The following is a 25,370-nucleotide window of genomic DNA, read 5'->3' as shown; positions in this document are numbered from 1 at the left end:
CTCAGTTCCTCAGGACCAAAGTCCACCACCCTAACCACTAGGCCACTCCTCCACTCCATGAAATGAAGTGAAAGGGTTGAGGCCTTGGTTGGATAAGGACTTGGCTAGTGGGGGGTCATCATTAGGTTGAAAAGGATCGGGGATAGTGGTGATCCTTGAGGTACTCCGCATTCTGCTTTCCACGGTGATGATATGTTCGAGCTTGATTTCACTTGATATGTTCTAGTAGTTAGGAAACCCTTAATCCAGTTGATTACGTGTCCGCCAATTCCGAAGTAGTCTAGGAGTTTTATTAGTATTTTATGGTTTACCATGTCGAACGTGTTGGACATATCGAATTGGAGGAGAAGTATGCTTTTTCCTGATGCTATTTCCTGCTTGAATTTGGCTAGGAGGGTGACTAGTACTGTTTCGGTGCTATGGAGGGGATGGAATCCTGATTGCGATTCATGTAGTATTGTGAATTTGTTTATATAGTCAGTAAGCTGTTTGGTTACCATGCTTTCCATTAGTTTAACCACCAGTGGGATTGATGCTACTGGGAGGTAGTTAGTGATTTCGCTTGTTTTTTTCTTGGGATCTTTCAGTATTGGGGTGAGTAGGATGTTGCCATTTTCCTTGGGGAAGAGACCTTGTTGAAGCCTGTAGTTTATGTGGGATGTAAGGTCTATTATGAAGCAGTGAGGGGTAGATTTTAGTAGGTAGCTAAGGGCAGGTGTCCAATTTGCAGTGAGAGTTGGAGAACTTCTTAATCGCCTGGGTGACTGTTTTTGCGGTAAGGAGAGTGAATTTTGACCAGATTCGGTCCACTGGGTATTCACCAGGAGTTGGGTCCAAGCCAGTAATGAAGCTTTTAATATTGGTGTTGTTCTGAGGTAATGTGTTATGTAGGTTTGCAATTTTTTTGTTGAAGTATTTAGCGAGGTTGTCTGCAGATGGGATGTCTGTTTTTGTTGTGGTGACCAAGGTAGTGTCTAGTAGTTTGCTCACGAGTTGGTATAATTTCTTTGTGTCTTTGTAATCTGGTCCAATTTCAGTTTTGTAGTATGATCTTTTGGATTGTCTTATTGCGTATTTGTATTTTCTTTGTGTTTGTTTCCATGCGTTGCGTGTGTATTTGTTTGTGCCTTTTCGTGTTGCATCCCAGGGCCCAACAGAACCAGCACTACTTACACAGACAAATTCTCCAACTGGTATCTTAGAACCCTGGACAGCTGGTAAAGTCTACTAAAACAATAACAACTAGAAACAAAAGAAGAAAAAAAGAACCAAAAGAAGCTTCTTGGAGTTAATGCAGGTTTATTCTTTATCCAAAATTAGAAAAAATAAGAAATAGTATAGATACAGTATACAGAACAGGACAGAAAGAAGAACATGTACAGAAATGGAAATTCAGTGGAAAAGGTCAGGACATTCTTTCAGTCTCACTGGCGTGGGGCCAAAAGAGATGTACGCTGGCCTCTTTCCTGTCTTACAGAAACATTTATATAGGGTTTTTTTCCTTACATTACAAAGGAGTAAGAGGGAGGGGAGGTTCCCCCCCCCCCCCCCCCCCTAGTTAGCATCTTGCAGGTACAGTCAGGATTTCTTTGTTTATAGTATCAACAAAGAAATACATAGCATATGTTTGCATTTCCTTAGAAGATGCATTTGTTGTTGTCAAAAAGTGACAAAATGTTTTGGATCATTATCTCTCTTTTGATCACATTTACAGTTTTCCCACAAAAGAATATATTTGTCAGAACTTTTGGTCTTTTGTCTCAGTATTTTCCTTATCCTTATTCTTATTCTAAAGAGAGGAGGCAAGAGTTTAACTGCTCCCTTTAGAGGTGTTACATTTCTCTCCTGACAGCCCGGACCCTGTGTTTGGAGACATGTTAGATCATAGATTCTCTTGTGTTCAAACAAATACATAATAAAAGCTATTGCTACCTGGCTCCAGAGGTCTGTTTCTCAAAGGGGGGTCTGTTGCCTCCCCTTTTGTGAGATACAATATTTGATCTATTGTTCTAGACAGAAAAAGAAGTCTCTGCAGGTGTTATTTCCTCTCACGGTTACAGAAAAGTCATTCTCTCTTGCCTTGAAGTGGCCCCCTACAAAAGACATGGAAAAGAACTCTGTCGCCCAAATTCCCTGAGGCCTGTCCACACTTATGGGAGGGTCGAGGGCAGACAGGTTTACAATTACCTGGCTGGTCAAGAGGGGGGGGGGGGGTAGAGTGAATTGCTTCCAGCAATAACTGTCCTCATGATCAGAAGGGGAGAGATCTCCATCTCTCCCTGTCTAAAAATGAAAAATTAATTCTGTACATTGAATACTGGAGGCCTTCTCTGTTCGTCTTTTATTTTTTTCCAAGCTTGTTCGAGTTTTCTGGATTGTGTTTTTAGTTTTTTCAGTTCTTTGTTGAACCAAGGTATTGAGTTGTGCCTACTTGAGGTTCTTGTTCGAAGGGGTGCTATTTCATCTAGTGTGCTTCTGCATCTGTTATCCCATTCTGAAAGGTAGTATATGGAGTCCGTTTGTGCTGTCCACTCGTTATTATATGTCTGTTGCCAAAATGTTTTCGAGTTTATTTGGCCTCTTGTGCTGTAGGTTGTGTGTTCTTGTATATGATGTGATCCTTTTTCCCGCCATTTAAGGGATAGGTTGAGCTTGTAGTGGTCAGTCCATGGTATTTCTGTCCAGTTGATTTCTGTTATTAGTAGGTTCTGGTCTGTGGACAGTTTGTATGAGATGAGGTCGAGTGTGTGCCCTTTGATATGGGTTGCTTGCATTTGTGGTTGGTTAAGATCCCATAAGTGGAGGAATTCCATGCATTCTTGTGCGTTGGTAGAGTTTGGGTCTTCTAGGTGGAGGTTAATGTCTCCTAGTACTAGTATATTGGAGTTGGTTATACAAGTGTTTGAGATGAAGTCCATGAAGTTTGATTGGCTTATGTTCCAGTTACCTGGTGGTCTTTAAAACAGGACTCAGTTTAGGTGATCATGCAGGGTTTTGTGGTGGATCCTGATTGTGGCAATTTCGAGTTGGGTTGTTATGGACTCGGCAGTGGTTTCGATGGTGAACTGGGATTGGTAGATTAGTGCTATGCCTCCACCTCTCTTTTCCTTTCTGGTCCAGTGAGTGATTTTGTATCCTGGAGGGCACAGGTTTAGGATTATTGGGTCCTCTTGATCATGGATCCAGGTTTCGCTAATGAAAAGTAGGTCAAGGTTTTCTGAGCTGATCCAGTCTGTTATTATTATTGTTTTGTTTACTACGGATCTGGCGTTGATGTAACCCACTTGAATTTTTTGGTATGGGTGTTCTGTGTTGGTGTTGTGTGGATTTTTGTCAGTTGTCGGTTTTTTATTAGTTTATTGTGGATTTTCTTGCCTTTCTGTTGAGGTTGTCCGCATGTTGGTGTTCTGCCTTAGTTTTGGTTATTGTCTGTTTGATGAGGTCCAGTGTGTCTAAACAGTCTTTGATGATTGTGTAGTATGGGTATGATGTTACTTTCTGCAAGTGGGGTGGTAATTGTTGAGTGGATCAGCGATAAGGAGTAGACTGCTAGGAGTAGATTGACAGTATTCATTATGGTGTCACTTCACTGGGCTGCTAGTGGGCCGTGTTTTATAGGGTGTTTGTTAGGACTTTGTGATGGAGTCTGGTGTCCTGGTTTTGTATGTTTTATGTATTTTTTTTTCATTTGGGTTGATGAGATTAGTAGTTGCTTTGGGTCCTATTAGTGTTGGTGTACAGGGGAGGTGGGGGGGGGGGGGGGGGAATAGGTCTGGTATGGGGTTTTTCTTTAATTTGAACAGGGCTCAGCAATTGCTAAGACCAGCCCTGCTAGCTAGCATCCCCTGTGCCCTTGCTCCTATCTTAGTAACATAGTAAATGATGGCAGATAAAGACCTGTATGGTCCATCCAGTCTGACCAACAAGATAAACTCATTTTACATGGTATGTGATACTTTATATGTATACCTGAGTTTGATTTGTCCTTGCCTTTCTCAGGGCACAGACCGTAGAAGTCTGCCCAGTACTGTTCTTGTACTAAGTTCTTGCCGCCATGTTGAGCATCTCCTCCCTCTGTGTCCCCATCCAGGCATCTCTCTTCCTCTTTCCCTCTCTCCTGCCCCCCCATCCCCATTCAGGCATCTCTCTTCCTATCTCCCTCCCTCCATCTCCATCCAGGTGTCTCTTCCTCTCCCTCCTTCCCCCCCCCCCCCCCATCAAGGTGTCTCCTAGCTTGAAGCCACTCCTGGATGGCTATCTGGAACTTCCCCCATACCTCTTGGTTGACTCCACACCCCTCCTCATTGAGTCAAGGGATCATTCTGGTCCTGTAGAGTCAGAGAAATCCTCTGGCTCAAAGAGCTTCACTTGGCACTAGTGGCAACACAATTCTATTGGCATGGGATCTGGCCATGCCTGCATCAACAGTACAACACTCTTTCACTTACAGGATGTTAGGCTTCAGACTGTGAGCCATTGCGGTATTCTGAATTGATAAATTCTGTCTCGCGTAGGAGGCCTCAGGTTAAATCAGGGTCTATGTTCACTGCTTGGATTCTCCATTGCTAGTACCTTGGGGTCCTCCTTTCAATGGTGCTGATCCTCCAGGATGCAGCTTAAATGTGTGGCTCTTTGCATCAGTAGCATAGCCATGGGTGGGGCCTTGTCCCCCCCCCCCTCAAATTTGGGTTCAGACTCATTCCAGAACTACAGCACCCCTTTACCTTTGCATGTTGGAGCCATGCCAGTCAAAAATACAGTATCGCTCTACCTTCATTCTCACGCTACTTCCTTCTTGTAGATGTTGGCATCATGCCTTCAGCCAGTTTTAAAAGGAAGGAAGCAGCGCGATGAAGGAAGGGAGAAGCTAGGCACTGTATTTATTTGGCTGGCAGGGCCTCGGCATCTGCGCCAGCACAGGTATGTTTAGCATGTGCGGGGAGGGGGGAGGAATGCACTGCCCCCCCTCCAAATTGAAGGGCTGGCTACGCCCCTGCTCTGCACCTGCTCTGATGCTTGCATTAACACAAGGTGCTGATGTCACACTGTTTTAGTGCAAGCTTCTCTCTCTGTGGTGCATGTTCACTTACAGGCTCACCGATTCTGCCTGGGACAATTACTGAAAAAGCGATCTCTCACATAGGAAAGAGAAATGTTCAAATGTCAAAAACTTAGAAAGTAACTGAGAACACTTGAAAAAGGAAAGAATGACCAAATCAGAGGATTTCACAACTGTGGCAAAATTCAGAGACCATACAAAAGCGTAAGCATTTTAAACATTTATTTAGCCAAAGTCTGTCTGTTCCTGTATGAGTCAACAACACAGCCTCGAACAAGGACTGAGAGCTTCCTCATGTATCCTAAAATGGGGAACTGTTACAAAATTCAAGGATATGTAAGCAGCATTACAAGGCACCAAAATACAAGTTTCAGCACAGTTTCAGGCTGCAGATATCCTTGTATCAAGTTATCACAACAGGTCAGAATTCTTCAGTTATTTCTTGGAGAACATTCTATTCTTCTGTCCTTGGTACAGGGTTTGCTTATCTACAAGCAACTTGGCTCCTACAGTTTGTCTCAAGGTTATTTTTGTAAACACAATTTCTTTCCTACTTAAAGCATACAATATTATCATTTCCATAAATCCGTCTTTCACTTCCACAAAACAGGACTTCTTTCACATATTACTTTGGCAAAAACATCAAGGAATTTTACAGCAGTTATTTCACATCATGATAATCCTACATAGATAATTAATACTACAAGCTTGCTTCCCTCTGTGGGTCCAGTCTCTCCCCCGTCTACCTTCCACCCCTATCGTTCAGTATCTGTGAACAGTATGAAGGGGTGTTATATTTCTCCTAGAGGGTAGATTAAACATTGTTGTGATCTGCACAGAATCTATTTGAAATACAGCGGAATATAAAAGCTGTATAACATAACTCTGCTTCTGTTGCTGGACCAGAAGTTGGGGGACAGGGGAGAGAGGGGGTGATACTTGAATATGGGGAATGACAACACCAACAGAAGTTGAACACTCCCCTGCAGTTCAAACTGTAATAAGACCAGGTCCCTTTTGCCTCCTGAGAAGCTTCAGGATCCAGAACTACCATACCCAGAATCCATCAGGGAGGAGAGAGGGAGTCAGAACCAGCCAGGGACTCTTTATCCGGGAGCAGGCCTCATCAGGTGCACAGAGGGAAAGTCAATCTCGCCATTGGCCAGCAGGGGGAGCGTGAGCCAGGAGGACCAGTTCCCTTGGATAAAGAATCAATATAAAATCCCTGTCACCTGTGAGGAGGGGAAGGCTGCATTCTTCAAGACTTTGAGGAACAGAGGTTTGAAGGAGATCTGTGGTGAAGGGAGAGGTGAGATGGAATGGGAGGAGAGCCTACAGCCTTCCCAAGCGGTAGCACTGCGTTCTGAGGAACAAATGGACACGGAATTAGTAAAGATAAGCGTCTGGAAATGTATTTGGAGAGAGAAGTGTGTGGGTGGCCACAGACTGTTATTGTGCGGGGGGGGGGGGGGGGGGGGGGGGGAAGCATTGCTACAGCAGGGAACCAAAGTGCTAAGGTTCTTGGCTGGGGGTAAAAGGTGAACTGCACTGGAAGGAAAATGTAACCTTGATCTGTAAATCAAAAGGTGACTGAACTATAAAGAAAGGGAAAAGAGAACTCTCCCAGAGCATTTTTTCTGTTTGAGGAGGGTATAGTTTCTCTGGGGGATTAACTGACTGACTGACTGGCTGGCTGGCTGAGGGAGCCAAGTTTCAGCCCTAAACTCCTTCTTGTTTCCTCTTGCTCTGGATTACATCTTTTTAGGGGCACAGGAGAACTGTGTTACGTGCATTTTTTTGGGAATTTTGGGTGACCCCAGTTAACGTGTGAACTACAATAAAGAGGATCTTTTTGGTTTGACCGAGTGTGGAGGTATTGTGTGTTAGCAGAGGTCCTTCAGATTGTGAGTTGAACCCAGGAGGAAAGGACCCCGCAAGGCCAGGGGCTTTTACAAAACGCCAAGCAAAGAAGATGGAGCAAAAAAAAAAAAACTCTCTCAGATGGTGTCCGCAGTAAATTCTTTATTCAAATCAGTAAAAAAAATGACCCGACACGAGTCGTGTTTCGGCCCTATCGGCCTGCGTCAGGGGTCTAGGAATTCGTAAAATAGAATGTATTCCTAGAACAATCAGGTTGCAGCCAAATATCCTATGATGCCATGCGCAAATATCACAAAGTTAAAATGCGGTTTCGCTATGCAGGTCCTGCATCTCTCCCTCTGCCTTCCTGTCTCCCCACAGCAGATGGAAGCAAAGCCAGTTTGATTTTCACAGGTGGTGGGCAGGCAGTAAGTAAGGAAGAAAGAGACGCTGGGCTCATAAAGGGGGAAATGGATGAGAGGGAGGGAGAGAGAGAGGGAGGGATAACGGTGCTCAGCACACGCATCCCATCTTCTACTCTTCCTCCAACACCAGAACTCTTCCTCTTGGTCCTCCTCTACCCCCTGCTCACATCATCTCCCAGATAACCTCTTCCAAAAAAAGCAATGTAATTCCCCCTACACCCACCTCTGCTGCCATCCCAGAGAACCCTGCGTCCACCTGCCTCCCACCATCCCGCTCCCCAATCCATAACCGCTCTCCTCCAAGGCAGCCGTAGCAGCTGTGAACCAGGGAAGAAGCATCTTTGTCTTCATAAAATATTATCGAAGTAGTGGGCTATTACTCTCCCAAACCAGGTGCTCTGTTATTAAATTACCTTCCATACAGCTTATCAGTTGAAATCAAACAAAATAAAACATGGAAAAGAAAATAAGATGATACCTTTTTTATTAGACATAACTTAATACATTTCTTGATTAGCTTTCAAAGGTTGCCCTTCTTCGCCAGATCGGAAATAAGCAAATGTGTTAGCAGATAGTATATATAAGAGAAACATCAAAGCATTACTTTGACAGTCTGACAGAGTGGGAGGGTGGGGGTATGCAAGGGGACATCAAAGTATTTCATTGATATTCTAACAGAATGGGTGCTGGTAGGTGAGAGGAGGGTAATAAACAGAGAAATAAACAGAGAAATACAACTTTATGGTTTATAATGGGTTAGAAAACCCAGATCCTTATTAAGTCCTTTAAGAGTGGACTAACACGGCTATCACACCTCTCTACTTCCATACAGCCAAATCGTGAATTATTTGCCCTTATTGCACATTATGGCTTTGCAACGTAAGCTAAATAATGAGAAGATGTATGCAAATACATGCAAACACCTCATTGTTGTGTAAATGCTGGCTCCCCACCCCAAGATAACCTCTACTGCCCTACCCTCTCCTTCCCTGAACTACTAGGCCTATTCCTGGTGTCTAGTGTCAGGAGACAGAAACAATCTCTAGTTGCTCCTGCCACATAGGCTTCCTGCATCAGATTGACACCAGTATGATGTCCTGTATGGCTACGGTGCCAGAAGAAAAGGAGGTCATAGCTTCACTGCTTTACTTGCCTTATGATCAGTTCAGTTTCCTGAAGCATGGAGAAGTGCCATATGAGCTGACATTTCTGTCTCCTGCTCCCTCTGCAGAATCCTGCATGACAAGAGATTAATTCTATACAGGTGCGGAATTCAGTGCATGCTGTAGAATGCCCCCAGGTCTAAAGTTATTGATACATCCTGTATTTATAATGAATTAAACTGGGTCAAGATTTAAAAAGAAATATTGAATGTTTTCTTGTGAGACCTGACAGATACACAAGCTAAGTAACAAGCTGATCATTTGTTCTTAATCCAAACACAATCTGTTCTCCTCTTTCCCGTTTCGCTCCTCATTTTTTTCCAATTTTTGCGTTTCCAAAGAAGATGACTTACTAATATAACACTTCAGATTAATTTAGACTACTGTACATTAGGTTTCCAATTCCAGAGCAAATTAAAAGAATTATATCTCAACTCAAATCATAAGACAGCATTTGGTATTACTCAGAGAAGACAGAGGTCTTTGTCCACCCACACAGATGAGCTGTGCTTGTGTAAGAGGAGCATCACGTGTGTTTGACAGATACTGCAGGGAAAATCCTGGCATTAAAGCATAAGGCACAAAACTAATTTTTCTTTCTCATTGATTGAGAGGCTGACAATCAAATCCTCCACGGAGGTTATGATCTTATTGGTATTCCTCATAGATTTTCCTTTTGAAAATTTGGCTGATGTATGAAATGGTGATATAAAGTATCTGTATACTTCTGTACCTGTATTGTGGGCAATAAGAAACGGATGTATTCCTTTGGATCCTGTCAGGCACTTTTAGTGCATTTTTCTAGCAAAAAAGGTGCCGGTACTCAAATGCTAGGTCACCCTTCAGTGGTGGGGTGATCAATGTGGGACCCACCCCACAATAGCCAGGCCCCCTGCAACCAGTCATGAATCTATGACAAGGCAGAATTGGTGTGTAGAGCCTGAGCTCTTTTAATAATATTTGGGGTCCCTGGGTCAATTTTAGCAGACAATGGAAAAGGTGCCGGTACTCAGTACCCCTCAAGTACCCTCTCAAAAAAAGCACTGGGTACTTTTGACCTGGACTGGTCACTCTCAGAGACAGGATACTGAGACTGATGGATTTCTGGCTTGACTTGGTATTTGTAAGGTCATTTTCATAGGGGGTGGGCGATTATCATGGTGTGGTAAAAGGTGGGCTTTTACTGCACCTTGATTTACTATGAGTCACCAATCTTCAGTATCTCAGTACCAGAGGTTGCTGACTTCTGAAGCTAATTAATAATAATTTGTGAGCTGCCTTGCAAGCAGTGTTATTCCATGGGCCTGGAAGCATCAGACTGCCAAGCCACAGACTAATGCTCCCGGGCCACATTTTAAAGGGGTCAGTCAGTATGCTTTAATCACAATAATGGGCAGCCAAAATAAAAGCCCCTCCTTGGGGTCCCCTTGTTAAGCCTCCTTTTCTTAGTGCCAGCCCAACCATACTCCCAAAGCCCCATCATGCCTCCTACATCCAGAACTTCCCCTCCCTTAAGGCAGGACCCCCTTCAGGTCTCCCTACCAGTGGTGTACCTAGCATACTTGACACCCGGGGCTGACCTTTTTTTAACACCCGCCCCCCATGAAAAAATTATTTTTAGCAATAATCATGAAATGAGATAAATGGTCAGAAAAGAAATAGTAAACATTTTCTTTTATTGAAACTTGCATATGTAATCATCATGCCAGACCAGTAAAAACAAACAAAATAAATATTACAATACAAAAAAGGGAAACAGTAAAGGATTAATACTTTTTAATTACATTAATGTATTTTTTGAAAAAAAGATGTGAAAAACCTACATATTGGTCTGTTGCAGTAACGAAGAACAACATTATAGTATCTGTTTTCAAGCCTTAACTTGTGCAAATTTGTCAATGACTTCATCAAAATTGATCTCCTTTGCATATTCATGTTCAATAGACAGTATAGCCAGATTTGTCAAACTATCTTCATTCATAGTTGATCGAAGAACACTTTTTATTAATTTTAATTTTGAAAAGTTTCTTACACATGAAGCAACAGATATACATATAGTTAGGAAAAGTCTTAAACATAAGGATAAGTTTGGCACAGATTCATAAAAATCCCATTTCACAATAAATTCTAGAAATTGCAATACCGTCCATGTCTTTGTTTCTTCAAGATTGATTCCAGCAGCTTTTAAATGTCTCTGCAGTTGAAAAATTTCCACTAAAATTTCTTCACCAAAAAAATCATCATAAATTTCAACTATATTTGGTAAAAAGTTTTTCTTCTTCTGCAAAAATCAGAGAGAATGGCTGAATGATAGCAAACACTGGCATTATTTGATCCATTGCTTTAGAACGAGTCTCCAATTCTTGGTGAAAACGATCAAGGCATTCAAACATAGCCCTTTTGGTTTCTTCTGGCAATGTAAGAGCAGCATCTTTTGTTGTTTCTCCAGGCATTCTTCTTCGAAATATAATTCTTTTTTCCATGGCAATGTCCATTTCCTTACATTTTGTTGTTGCATAGTTAATGGCCTTCTTCATAATTTCTGTGCGCTGATCTTCAAGGAACAATTTTAAAGCTTGCATTTTCACTGTACATTGCTCAAGGCTGATTCCGGCTGTTTGCAAATATTTTTGTGTCTGATTAACCTCACCTAAAACCTCACACCAGAGAAAAAGATAACTCAGAAAAGAAAAATCGCACACAGCAGAGAGCAAAATCTGAGTTGATCCTTTTGTATCCACATTTTTGGATCACACAGTACTTCAAAGGTAGAGATTAACTTTTCAAAATGTGTCTTTACTGCATGCACAGCTTCATAATGAGCACTCCATCTTGTCTGGGAAAGTCTTTTTACTGTTACACCTACATTCTGCAGCACTTCCCATCGATGAGTTGAGACTGAAAAGAATGAGTAAATTTTTTCCGAAGTTCCAAAAAATGTCACACATGAAGAAACACTTCCAAAAGAGTGAACTCCGCAAAGGCTCAGAGAATGATTTGCACAAGGCACAAATAAAGACTTGGGATTAATTTCTTTGATTCTTGCCTGAACACCACCATGAATACCAGCCATAGTTGCAGCGTTGTCATATCCTTGTCCACGACAGAGGTTTATGCCCAGTCCATCACTATCCAGTTGTTTCAAGATCTGTTCTGTGAGTTCAGCAGCAGTCTTCCCAGAAATAGGAAAGAAGCCCAAGAATGATTCCTTTATTTCAACTTTACCATCTTCAATATGGACATATCTGATCACTTCACACATTTGATCAGTATGTGAAACATCAGGAGTGCTATCAAAAAGAATTCCAAAGTATTTTGCTTTTTTAATATCTGCCACTATTTTTTCTTTGACATGATTTCCCAGAAGATGAATGAATTCATTTTGAATTTTGGGCGATAAGTATGAAGTCACTCTCCTTTCAGAAGAAACAGTATGATTGATTTTTACAAAATGCTCCTTCAAAATTGGGTCATAATTTGAGAGTAATTCTATCAACTCCAAAAAATTTCCTTTGCTTGCTGATGACATATCCTCTCTGTGTCCTCGGAAAGGAAGGTTTTGTTTCGCCAAAAACATGATTACATCCAAAAGACGATATAAAATGTCTCTCCAGTGTTTTCTCTCTTTATCCATTTCCACTTGATGGATTTTATCAATAGTTTTTTGGAGGTTCAGTCCCATTGCCAAGGTCTTCCATTTTTCTAAGCAGGAGAGATGTTGTTCAGATAGCTCATGTTCAGGAACTTTAGGATTTAACTTCCACCAGTTTTTAAAGCCAGTTATAAAAACGGATGTTCCAGTTTTTGTCTCATTATCTGCAGTCTGCAGCAAAAACAAAACAACCAATTTTTTTTTTATTTTGAATAAATCATCCAAGTTCTCAATACTTTTTCACCCTTTGGTAAAGATTTATAAAACCATGAAGTTGTTAAGTGTCGACTGCCTCCTTTGCTCTTTTTTCCTTCTCGTTGAACTACAGAGAAAGGTCCAACTTTATTCTGAAGAGGTTCACTTCCCCTTTTAACCAGATTAACTCTCAAGTTATCTGGGACCGGTATTGGCCAAGAAGCAATATCACAATAAAGTAAAATATAATTTGTTGCCATTTCTTCAAACTCTTGTTGGTCTCTACTACTAGTGTCTCTTTCTTCTCCATTGCTATCAATTCCTTTCTCTTCCTCATTATCAGTGCTTATAGATGATGATGATTCATTGTCATCTTTCAGCCCTGTGTCATCTGAATCATCTTGTGTTGTTTCTAGTATAGGTGCTTTGGATGCGCCACCTTCTTCCAAATTTTCATTACCTATATGCGATGTTGAAGGCATTACATATTTCAACATAGATCCAGACATTGCTTCAATCGCCTCCTCTTTTGCTTTTTTAATTTTTCTTTGTTGTGCTCCACTGAGTTGATGTCGTTTCATGTTGGTATCCCACCTCAAATGTCTTTAAGAAATTCAGAATAAATATGAACCAATTGGTGGAATGGAGATTTCTAACCATCTATTGTTTTCTTATCATTACAAAGATTTTAGAAATTCTTTATAAAAACTTTACTTTTTCGAAGCTATGTGTTAGTGAATTGAATTCTACATGTCCCCTTTTTAATTTAATCTGTATTTTATGGAATTCCTAGATATATATTCTAGCTTCTTTTAATTATTAACTGCTTAGAACTGTGAGGTGGCAGTGGTATATAAGAGTAGCTGTTATGTGTGTTATGTTAAATTATAAGCGCTCCAGGAGACAGGAAAATATATACTGTAGCAAAATCCAAAATGTAAAATCCAGTATTAGGCCTACTGTCAATTAATACAAAACACAACAAATGTCACTCATGACCTACAGAGCAATTCTACCATAGCATAAACACTAGTAACTTCTATGACTCACACAAGGGTGTACCTAGGAAAAGGCAGCATCTTAAAACACTGCAGTGAGCAACGTAAAGCTAAATCAGCTAGGATAGTACAGATCGTTGATCCTGCATAGTCAATGCCAACAGAAAACCATTTCTTTTTCATAGACACACTCTAACTTAGTATAGAATAAGCACAAACTAAAACCAGAAATATGTAGAGAAAATTTAAACTGAAGTCCCTAGAAACCAGACTCTGCATACAATGCAACACCACGGAAGCAGAAACAGTGATAGTGATGATGTATGCATGTCCCCTAGTACTGTGCAAAATATAAAGACAGCAGATGTAAATTTGAAAAAACTAATAAATACCAACAATCACCACTTTACAAATTAATAATAGAATATAGAAATAAAATAGAAATAAAACAAATATGTAAAATAAAATAAAACAATTTTATTGGACTAATAAATTATAGCTTTAAGAGACTAAAACCTTTTTCATCAGGCCAGTACATAATCCTGTCCTAACATGAGGAAGGGGGTTTGGTCTCCAAAACTCAGTCATAATGTATTAAAAAATTAGTCCAATAAAAAGATTACCTTATTTCCATTTTCTGTTTATAAACGTTTATTAACACAACTATAATACCAGAGGCGTAGCCAGAAAATAGATTTTGGGTGAGCATAGGCAAGAAATGGGTGGGCACCAAGTGTTCTCCCCCCCACCACCACCACCAAAAAATATCTCAGCTGGTGGGAAAACGCTTCTTTCCACCTTGGCAGTCTGCAGCAGGCATGTGCTAAAAACTTAGCGTGTGTAGGTGCCGGTATCATGGAGAGTAGCGTTTTTGTTACCATCAGGGGGAAGTCTTCAGCTGGCAGAGCTTGGGATCCCCACCAGCTACCGCTAAATGTGTGCTACTGTTGGGTGGGCCTGAGCCCTAAGTGGGTGGGCCCTAGCCCACCCAGGCCCACCTGTGGCTACGCCACTGTATAATACTACTTTATCATAAAGTAAAAAAAGAAAAATAAATTTTTATCTTCCTTTGTTGTCTCAGGTTTCTACTTTCCATATCTGCTCTGTCCCCTCTTTCTGCGCCTTTCCATCCAGCTGCGCATGTTTGTCTGCCCTTTCTCTCCCTTTCATCCAGTGTATAACCCCTCTCTCTACCCCTTTCCATCCAGCGTCTGCACCCTCTCTCTGCCCCGTTCCATCCAGTGTTTGCCCCCTCTCTGCCTTTGTCCCTTTCCATCCAGTGTCTGTCCCTCTCTCTTTTCATCCAGCGTCTACCCCCTCTCTCTACCCCTTTCCATCCAGCTGTACGTGTGTGCCTGCCCTTTCTCTCCCTTCCATCCAGTGTATGCCCCTCTCTCCGCCCCTTCCCATCCAGTGTCTGCCCCTGTCCCTTTTCATCCAGCAACTGCCCCTTTCCATCTCGAGTCTGTCCTTTCTCTCTCTGTCCCTTTCCATCCAGCCACTTGTGCATCTGCTGCCTTTCTTTCCCTGCCTTCCATCCAGCATCTGCCTCCTCTCTCTGCACCAGGCTTTCCACCTAGCATCTGGTCTGCCCTTTCTTCTCTCATTTCCAGCGCCATCCGCCCCTCTGTCTGTCCCCACTCCCCTCCATCCATCCATCCAGGCAGGGTGCCCTCTTATTCTCCCACCCAGACTACTGTTCTTGCCACCCCCCAGTGCTTCCTTTTCACATTTTGTGACACCCCCGCTGCAGCTTGCTGTTCTTGTCAAACTTAATTAGCAGCAGCAGTAGCAGCAGCAAAAAAATGAAATAAAATGTTTTAAAAAAATCATGGCAGCATAATTTAAATAAATATGACATCATGCCGCGGGGCCTAATTACCTGGGCTCTGCTCCTTCAACTGCAAGATTCTTCTGCCGATGATACCGGTGGCTCGGCGGGGGTGGAGTGCACTAGTAGTGTAGCACTGCAGCTGGAAGCAGAAGGCTCGCGGCTGCACTGAAGATGGTGGGTGGGCCACGAGCTGGGATGGAGAGAAGAACCAGGAAGCCACCTGGAAGAGATGTCACAGCTGCAGGAAGGGCACACTGGCGTGACTGGCGCACAGGGTGCTGCAAGGGGAGGAGGACGCTGTGACGTTTAGTCCAGCTGGGCTGGAGGTGGAGCAAACTTCTTTGGGCAGAAGAGAGGAACCGTACGGTGGGAGGAAGACGCCGTGACGTTTAGTCCAGATGGGCTGGAGGCGGAGCAAACTACCTTGTGCGGGAGAGAGGAGTCATATGGTGGGAGGAGATGACGCAGTGAGCGAGGCAGCGAACAGCAGCACGTGGCGGAAGTGGAAGGTGCGCGCCGGCACCACGGAACAAGTGAGGGGAAGGGAACTCAACTTGGGGGAGGCAGGCTGCTCCAAACAAGAACTGACGGATGACGGAGCAGAAGTTAGGACACTGCGACACCCCCCCTACTGGCTGCACCCGGGGTGGTCTGCCCCTACCGCCCCGCCCTTGGTACGCCTCTGCTCCCTACTCTCCTGAAGGCACCCCTCTCTTGAGCCTACCTTAGTTGAAATCCCTGGGATCTTGTGGTCCGGGCAGGAGTGATCCCCAGTTGTTCCAGCCCTGCTGGCACCTTCACCCAAAATAGTACTAGTGACCTCTAGCAGTAAGGAGAGACAACGTGTGTTAGTGCATTTTAACTTGTGGTAAGGGGCAAATAATGCAGGTTATTGCCCTAAGGCATCTTGATAAATCTCTCCCCCCCCCCCCCCCCCCGGGTCAGGACAAATTGAAGAGTGTTTTACAAAAGGCCAACTGAACACAGAACCTTTTGTAAATACATACAAGACCATGGGAAAAACACACATGTTTGGCAGCATGTACAGCAAGAACAACCATTTTGTAAAAATACAGGTTAAAAAATGAGTGGTTCACTTGGAGCATGTAAGTAGAGATACAGAAAATGTTGGATTTTTCAAATTACATGCACAAGTGCCAGATTTGTGAAGGTGCTAAATGTTAAAAAATTTGACATGCAAGAGGAGCCTATTACAAACCAAGCTACAATTGTCGGTGATACATCAGTCCTAGTATTCATGTCTTTTGCTTTTTCTAGTGGTTTTGATCCCCCAAAATTTATACAGTGGAGGAGTGGCCTAGTGGTTAGGGTAGTGGATTTTGGTCCTGAGGAATTGAGTTTGATTCCCACTTCAGGTACAGGCAGCTCCTTGTGACTCTGGGCAAGTCACTTAACCCTCCATTGCCCCATGTAAGGCACATTGAGCCTGCCATGAGTGGGAAAGCGCAGGGTACAAATGTAACAAACAACAATACAGAATTCCCCCCTCAATCGCTCTTCCACACTCCTAGTGCAAATGAGCAGGTAGTTGATGACTCATATCAGGTTTAAATTCTTGTGGGAAAACCTTTTACAGTATATATCTATTGCCATTACAAAATAGGAAATAGATGCATACTTTTCAGGTTCAGTTCTGAGTTGGTTTGAGGGTTTCTTTACAAAAATAAGTTTTTTATTGTATATAAAAATGGGGATCCTCTTCTATTAGTTAGGACTCCCCACTTCTATTTAATGTTTATATGTTTATCTTGGGTTTCATGGCTTTTCTTCAGCTGTATTTTTCTACTAATTTCTGTTCTCCAGGATTTTTCACAATCTCTTGACTGCTGTTATAAATTGTATAGAGCTTTAGAAGTGTTAACTCCCATTTTTTTTTCTCTCTCTCTCTCTTTCACACAGACTCTTGAATAAAAGATTCAATTACTCCCTCTTCTTTAACTTCCAAACAAAAATGATGTTTACTCACAGTTTCTTCAGATAACTATTTACATCATACTTGCAGTAGACATGGTAAAACTACTGAATACAAAAATTCTGTCAGTTGGTTATCATACAGCTTGAAGAGAGATTGCTAACACCATCTTATGCTGACACAGACTGACTCACTCTCAGAGCAACTAGAGTGACTCAGACACACCCACAAGACATTACACTATATCCAATGACATCATAGCTCATAGAATTGTTGACAGCTAATGCATGCAGCACTTGTCTTTCACATATTCCTACAAACTGGACATGTCAACATATTTTGAAACTCAATACAAAAGTCAGAAAAAAAGAAGCTAAAAGAACCAACCAGTGACTGACAAATAATTTATTAAAAGAGCAACCTTTGGTAATGTGTGCTTATATCGTTCTACAATATATAGACATGCTAGTAAAAGCCCAAAATAATTTGGCAGCAGACTGCTTGCATCAGGGGCACATTTGTACCTTATTACAGGGACATATAACACAACTAAAAGTAGTAAAACAAATCAAAACATGTACTATAATGATATAGTAATCAATAATTTAAAAAATATATAAATAATTACTAAAATGCACAATAGGAATGGACACATGCACATTGAAAGTAACTAAGGGGCCCTTTTACAAAGCGGCAGTAAGCTCAATGTGGGCTTACCGCATGCTATTCCGGAACTACCTCTGGCCCAATGTAGCCGCTGGCGGTAGTCCCAGCTCCAGCGTGCCGGAAAATTTTTTTTATAGCGCGACACAAACACGGTGGTAGTCAGGCATCACTGCGTGCTGCCTGGTTACCACTGGGTTACTGGGGGCGCCCTTACTGCCACATCAATAGGTGGCGGTACGTGCTCCCCACTAAATGGCCACGTGATAAGAGCTATCTTACAGCATGGCCATTTTGGGGGAGGGGGGTCATTTTACCCGCTGCGGTGAAAAGGGACCTGGTGTATGGGAAAAATTACCCCCATTACTACCACAGGGCCCTTTTTCCCACTGCTTAGTAAAAGGACCCCTCAATATGTTGAAAACATGCAAAATAAATAAGTAAAAATAAACAAGGGGGAATTCACCTTTAAAAGCAGGGTTTACAGAGCATAAAGGTTGCTTACACTGGACTCCTCAGAGTCCAGTGTGAGTGGCTTAAAAAGAACCACATATCTTATTATTTATTATTATTTTAGATTTTGCTCACACCTTTTTCAGTAGTAGCTCTAGGTGAGTTACATTCTGGATATTTCTCTGTCCCAGGAGGGCTCATAATCTAAGTTTGTACCTGAGGCAATGGAGGGTTAAGTGACTTGCCCAAGATCACAAGGAGCAGCAGTGGGATTTGAACCGGCCACCTCTGGATTGCAAGACCAATGCTCTAACCACTAGTCATTTAGAATGAAAAAACACAAATTGCGTAGGGTCTCCACAGAGTGGATGAACGTCAAATCCCACGAGGTGAGGATACAGAAAAACAAAGTGGGAAGTGGACCAATGACTTCAGGACGTAGAGACTGAAATGATATTCATGGAGTAAACTTTATTGTAGACTCAACACAGTACTGTGTTTCGGCCACAGGCCTGCCTCAGGAGTCTTAAGTAAAAATTGCTGTTTGAAAGGTTGTCCGTCTTGCGTAATACACAGAGAAGTCTAACACAGGAATATCCAATGTTTTTTGGTCTAAAAAAAACCCTTAAAAATCGTGAAGCTCAAAACTAGTGGAACGACAAGTTGCCTCTTTCTTCAACAACTAATATAAAGCCTCTTTTTTTTTTTTTTTTACCAAACTGCACTAGTGATTACCATGCAACAGTGTCAACAAAATCCATTCAAAGTGAATGAGCCTTGTTGGAACTGCTGTGGGGGAAATCACTAGAGCAGTTTAGTAAAAGAGGCTCATAGATAGCAGCAATGTTTCCATGATATCTAAAGACGACTATCGGGGTCACATAGTACAGACCTCAGTTATAAAAGGGATACTTACCAATAAGCTAGTTTACCAGGGTCATATGGTGCTGATCTCACCAAATCAAAAAAAATTGTGATAAGCATGGGAGCACATATAAACAATTGTCAGGACCTAATAGTACAGGTCTCACTAAAAACAAACCAAGTCCATGCCAGTAAATTGCACTGGGAGTATGCAAGAAATCCATTTATAGAATCAATAGGGCAGATCTTGCAGAGCATACTCACCAGGCAAAAAGATGCAGGGGACAGCTGTCACTAATTAAAATGACAGTAAAATGTCTAAAAAAATAACTTCTTACCTTCAGAAAACCATTTAAAAATACTTGTTTTGATAAAAGCTTGACTGGCAAAGCTTATCTGTATAAAAAGGCTTACATTTCCACCAAAACCTGCAGCATGACTTCCTGTGGGGTCAAAGTCTTAAAAATCAATAAAAATGCTTTAAAAATGTGAAAGTAACTTAATTTTTTAAAAAGAGGGCGTCTTTAAAAAAAAAATGGGGGGCAATAATAAAACTAAATAAAACTAATAAATAATAGAGGAATAAAACAAATGAAATAGAATCAAGGGTATAAAAGGAAAAAGCATGTTTGAGGCAGAACTCAATGTGTGAATGCATCTAATTTCAAGAGTATAGCGAGAGGAGAATGAGGATCCTCAGCAAGTAAAAAGGCAAAGTTAGCAACAGATATTAATAATTAAGGGCCTCTTTTATCAAGCCGCGTGGCAATGCCAGTGGAGCCTATTCAAAGTGAATGGGCTTTGTCGGCATTCCCACACCTGAAACCGCTAGCACAGCTTGATAAGAGACCCTAAGCTAAGACACAAAAGGAGAGAAGAGTAAAAGAACAAAGGACAAGACTATACAAGGTATGACAGCACTGATGATTGTGTCATCAGGATGTTAAAATGTGTTTTAAATGCCTGGTTTAAAAAGTGATTTTTTTTTTAGAGCAATTTTAAAATCTTTAAGAGATCATTTCAGTCTAATGGGCAGGGGAACAGTTTGTTCCAAAGTGCAGGAACCATCACACTGAAACAAGAATTTCGGTAAGGTCCAGACTTAACCAGTGCTTTTTTTGTGCCGGTACGCAAAATTTTCATGAAGTGGAGGTAGTGCCTGCAAATCTCTCATGAATATTCATTGTGGGTATCCTGAAAACCTGACTGGCTGGGGTGGCTCCAGGACCAGGTTTGGGAACCACTGGGTTAAGGGGACAATGTTTGCACTTCCCGTCAGTACATAATGTTAGATTTAACAGATTATTGTCCACCTTGTTCTCTTATAAAGCAGTATTGTTTTGGAACTCCTTACCATTAGAATTTCATTTGATAAGAAATTATTTACATTTTAGGAAGCCACTTAAGATTTTTTTTTTAATTTCAGAAGTATAGGATTTGGTTTCTAGTTGATGTTTTCCCATTTTATTGTATTCATCAATTGATATGTATCATTTGAACATACTTGGAACTATTTATGGTGTTAGCAGGATATAAGTCCAATGTAATGTAAAGAAGGAATGTTAAGTTAATTGAAAAGTATGTTTGTTTTTACAAGGGTTTTAAACCAGGCTAGTGAAAGTTCCAATCTAATATTAGGAGGAAAGTTAGTCTAGAGGTGTGGCACCAGGAAGCATGATGATTGACAGCATCAAACGCCATCGGTCTTCACTGGTTATTCCTTCTATCCCTTCTTCCTTTTGTTCTCTTGACTCTGTTTAGCTCTACCCTCTCCCAAGTTCACTCAGTACTAAACTACTAGGAAAGCAGCCTTCTGCTTCCTGGTGCCACACCTCTAGACTAACTTTCCTCCTAATATTAGATTGGAACTTTCACTAGCCTGGTAAATTATATCTATATGAGATTATTCTTGTTATAAACCATTTTGAAATATTGTTAAAAGCGGTATACTTGATGCCGAATAGAAGAGGGGTTTACCTGTATGTAATGTACTGTGCATAAGAAGAAGATTTTGAACTGCATACAAAATTTTACAGGCAGTTAGTGTAGTTGCATAAGTAAAGTTTTTTGTTGTGTAAGGTCTGGAGGCAATGCAATAGAATGGGGTAGCCCATTATAAATCAGGTTACAGTAGTCCAAATGAGATAAAATAAAAGCATGGATCAACGTGTAAAGAGACGAGAAGTCTAAGTAGTGACAGAATGAAGACAACATAACGAATAGTCATGTTTTAATTGTTGGAGAAATTTGCTTGTCAAAAGAGAGACTGCTGTCAATGATGACACCTAAATAGAAAAAGGAGTCAACTGATGGAATAGAGTCCAAACAAAAAAAGGTATTAACAGTGGCTTTGTGTGTACTCCTGTAATCCAGTAAGTAGTGGTTTGTGAAGGATTGAGAATTAATTTGTGGGACAATAACCATGCAGAGACTGAGAAGAGCATTCTGAAGGGGGGGGGGGTTAAATCTGGAGATGAATAAGACTTGGGAAAGATTTTAAGAATGTTGGGCACATAAAAAATCTAATATTGAGGTCTTGCAATGAATTGCCATTGGGCTAATAAAGATATTAAATAAGAGAGGTGATAAGATTGAGCCTTGAGGGACTCCATATTGAACAATTGCAGATGATAGAGGTAGATGTGTGAATACTGTAACAATAGTGAGAAATGATGTGAATCATTCAAGCATGGTACTTGCTAATCCCACATCCTGTAGGCGCTTAATGAGAACTGAGTGATCTACAAGATCGAAAGCTGCAATAGGACTAATGATACTAAGAATAGAGTGGAGCTCAGCAGTTTCAGTGCTGTGATTAGTCCTGAAGCCCATTTGATTATGAAGTAATGGTAATTGCTCAACTCTGAGTGCTAGTTGATCGAAGACCTATTTTTTTCCAGCAATTTTAGAGATGATGCCAAGATTTGAAATCAGTTTGTAGTGGGATGGGCTTGAAGGATCAAGGGTAGGATTTTTAAATATTGGCTTGAGAATAGCTTTTTTCCAAGCGGAATGAACTAAACCTGATGCTAGACTTAGAGGAAACAGGTGCAAAAGGAGCTGAGTGAGTCTGTGATGTGCCAACTTTAGCCAACTGGAAGGCAAGGGGTCAAGAAGACATGTAGTTAAACACATATGTAATGATAGTGGCTTCCTGCCCAGAATACCGTTGCCAGACTCATATTTGGCAAAACTAAATATGAAAGTGCAAAACCACTAAGAGAGAAACTTCACTGGCTCCCACTTAAGGAACATATCGCATTCAAAATATGCATGATTGTACACAAAATCATCTACACAGACGCCCCAACCTACATGCTAAACCTCGTGGACCCGCCTCCTAGAAATGCCAAAAGATCATCCCGCAAATTTCTCAATCTGCACTTCCCCAGCTGTAAAGGACTAAAATACAAACTGTTACATGCCACCACCTTCTCCTACATGAGCACGCAGCTGTGGAATGCATTACCTACTGACTTGAAAACTATTGACGAAATAACCAACTTTCGTAAATATCTGAAGACATATCTCTTCAACAAGGCCTACAAATAAAACCCATAGCCTTACTAAATTAGTTCGCCAACCCAACCAGTTAAGAAAGTCTACCTCTATACTTACCCACCTAACTCCCTTCTTTTTTCTCTGACTTAATCTCTGTACTTCACTAATTGTATCTGCTATCCTGGAATGATAATGTCATAACAGGACTCTGTAAGCCACATTGAGCCTGCAAATAGGTGGGAAAATGTGGGATACAAATACAATAAATAAATAAATTAGAGAAGGGATAGTGAAAGAACTCCAAATCGAGGTACAGTTACTAAAACTAGGAGTGTGCAATGGCTCAGGAACAGTACAAGATAAAGGGAAAGCTGTCTTCAGAGAAGGCAACGAGCGAAGGTTGTTGTTTTTGCTTTGAAGGTATGAAGCTAATAAATCTGCCAAGGGAGTGAGTTGTGCATTGGATATGGGGTTACAAGTGATAAGATGTGAAACCGTTTGGAATAGTCTAGCGGGATTGGTGGAATTGTGTATGAGTTTAGAGTAGTAGCTTGCTTTTTTTTTTTTTTCTGAAGTGATCCTAAGTTCTTTCTTGTAGAATCTAGAGAGAGTTTGAAAATTGTTGAGAGTCCGGAGAATGGGTTTTCTGCCAAATTTGTTCTGTCCACCAAAGTTGACGCCGAAGGGTAAATGGCCTATCTTGGAACCAAGGATCCTTGACCTGGAGGGGGAGCAGAGGGAAGAAATAGTGAGACCTGGAGCAAAAGGAAGGGGAAGAGAGGGAGGAGAGAGAGCTTAGTTTATTAAAAACTATATCACCTTTCCAATGAGGTCAAGGTGCTGTACGGGCTAAAAAATATAGTAGAAAGGAATGCCATTGAGTGATAGGAAAGAAGACATGGACAAGAGAGCCATTTGCACCTAACAAACCTAGGGAGGAGGGGATGAGAGGCGGGAGGGGGATAAGCTGCTATTCTACCACAGGTTATTAACCCTAAGGGCATCAGTATTAGGTGGGGAGGAAAACCTGTTTAAAATAGAAAGCTTTTAAAGCTTTCTTAAAGGATTTAAAAGTAAGCAAAATATGCACTGAATGAGGTATGGAGTTCCAAAGACCAGGGGCTAGAAAAAAAAGAATACTTAACTTTGGTGGGGAAGCAGAGAGAGAGAGACTAGGCCAAGGAGAAAAGATACTGGACCAATAGAGGGAGAGAGACAGAAATGCCATGGTGGGCAGGGGAGGCAGAGGGGTGCAGGAGAAGGGGAAGAAGATGGACATGGGGAGGGACAGGTACACAGAGGAAGGGAAGAGAAGAAGGAAGAAGAAGAGGGACAGGTACACAGAGAAGAGATGTGGATTATGGAGGGAGCATAGAAACAGGGATATAGATGGGCAAGCTGGATACAAGAGGAGGGATAGGGACACAGAGGGGATGCTGAAAATGGGGGAAGGATAGGGACAGGTACATAGAGGCAAGATGCTTGACAAGATGGATAGAGACACAGAGGGAAGAGGATGGTGGACATGTCAAGAGAAGAAATGTCAAAAGGAGAGAAGAACCTGGAAAGAGAATTAAGGAAAAAAACTGAGACAAGCAGAAAAGAGACTCTGGGACCAAAGCAATGTTCAGAACATTAAAGGTAGAAAGTATTTTTTCTGAATTTATTAATTGTAATTTGTCAGCTTTGGGAAATGCCTCTCTGATATTTTGCATTTCAGCTTCTATTTCTATTACTATGACAGGTTTTCTATATAGCTCTAGAATGTGTTTGCTTTTTGCAGGGTTTGTTTACTGGAGCTCTGAAGGGGTTTCTTCTCCTCTCCCCTCTCCCCCCCAGTCTCCACTACCTTGGGTGGTGTTATAGGGGGGGGGGGGGGGGGGGGGGTCATCTTAATTTTTCCACCTGGGGCTCATTCAGTCCCAGTTATGCCACTGCAGGTGGATCCTAGAAAGTAGATCACATTTCTCATAGCTCATTTCCAAGTACATTGAAGAGCAGCATCAAGCAATATGATTTGCAGTCTAATCTTTAATCATTCTTCAAAAATACTATAAAAATGCATATTTCATAGTCATAGCATTGAAGACCTCTAGCAGTTTGTCAGCTTGCACTTTCTTCTGATCTTGTGAATCTCTGAGGGGATGCTATCTAATATAGGGGAATTTTTTTTTTTAATGAGTAAATCATTTTCTGCATTTCTTCCATCAACAGTAGTTGCAGAAGTAGCTCCTTACTCTCCTTAGACAGTTTTCCACATCAGATAAATGACTTCATCTCAGCAGGGGATTTCGGATTGGTACGGATTGGGTTGATAATCTTTGATTCTGTGTCTGTGATCAGTGGCTGGGAAGGGAGCCCAGTCTGTTCCTGGTCTCATCCCTGTGTTAATGAACTTACTTTCTTCTTGTGCTTTAATCTGATCAATGAGCAGTTTCCTGCTCTTGTTCCCATATACATATATTTTGTAGCCATCAGCAATCAATAGTCCAAAGAATTTACTATAATAGCATACAAAAAGCCAGAGCTTTAAGGACTTTCCGAAACTGCAGAAAATTAGTACTGCACAACATCCTTCTGCTAATGATGTATTAACCATCATAATAATAGGCTTTTAGTTAACCTTTATGCAGCAGCTGAGGTAGGTCAAGGGTTTACAGGGCAGGAAGAGTTGTTCATCTTCACTAAGGCTCTCTCAATCTATTTCTTACAATAAAATTCTCTTAGTGTATATGATCATGTCACTAGCTTAGCATAGGGTTATTACAAT

At 41.5% G+C, this 25,370-nt stretch overlaps 1 pseudogene; it reads right to left on the bottom strand.

Moving 5' to 3' along the window:
• Positions 1–10,756: 10,756 nt before the first annotated feature.
• Positions 10,757–12,935, bottom strand: LOC115462077 (annotated as a pseudogene).
• Between the last annotated feature and the right edge of the window lie 12,435 nt (positions 12,936–25,370).

This window comes from Microcaecilia unicolor, chromosome 2 (assembly GCF_901765095.1).
Source record: "Microcaecilia unicolor chromosome 2, aMicUni1.1, whole genome shotgun sequence".
NCBI classification, from domain to species: Eukaryota; Metazoa; Chordata; class Amphibia; order Gymnophiona; family Siphonopidae; genus Microcaecilia; species Microcaecilia unicolor.
This window is presented reverse-complemented; position numbering and strand designations above follow the sequence as displayed.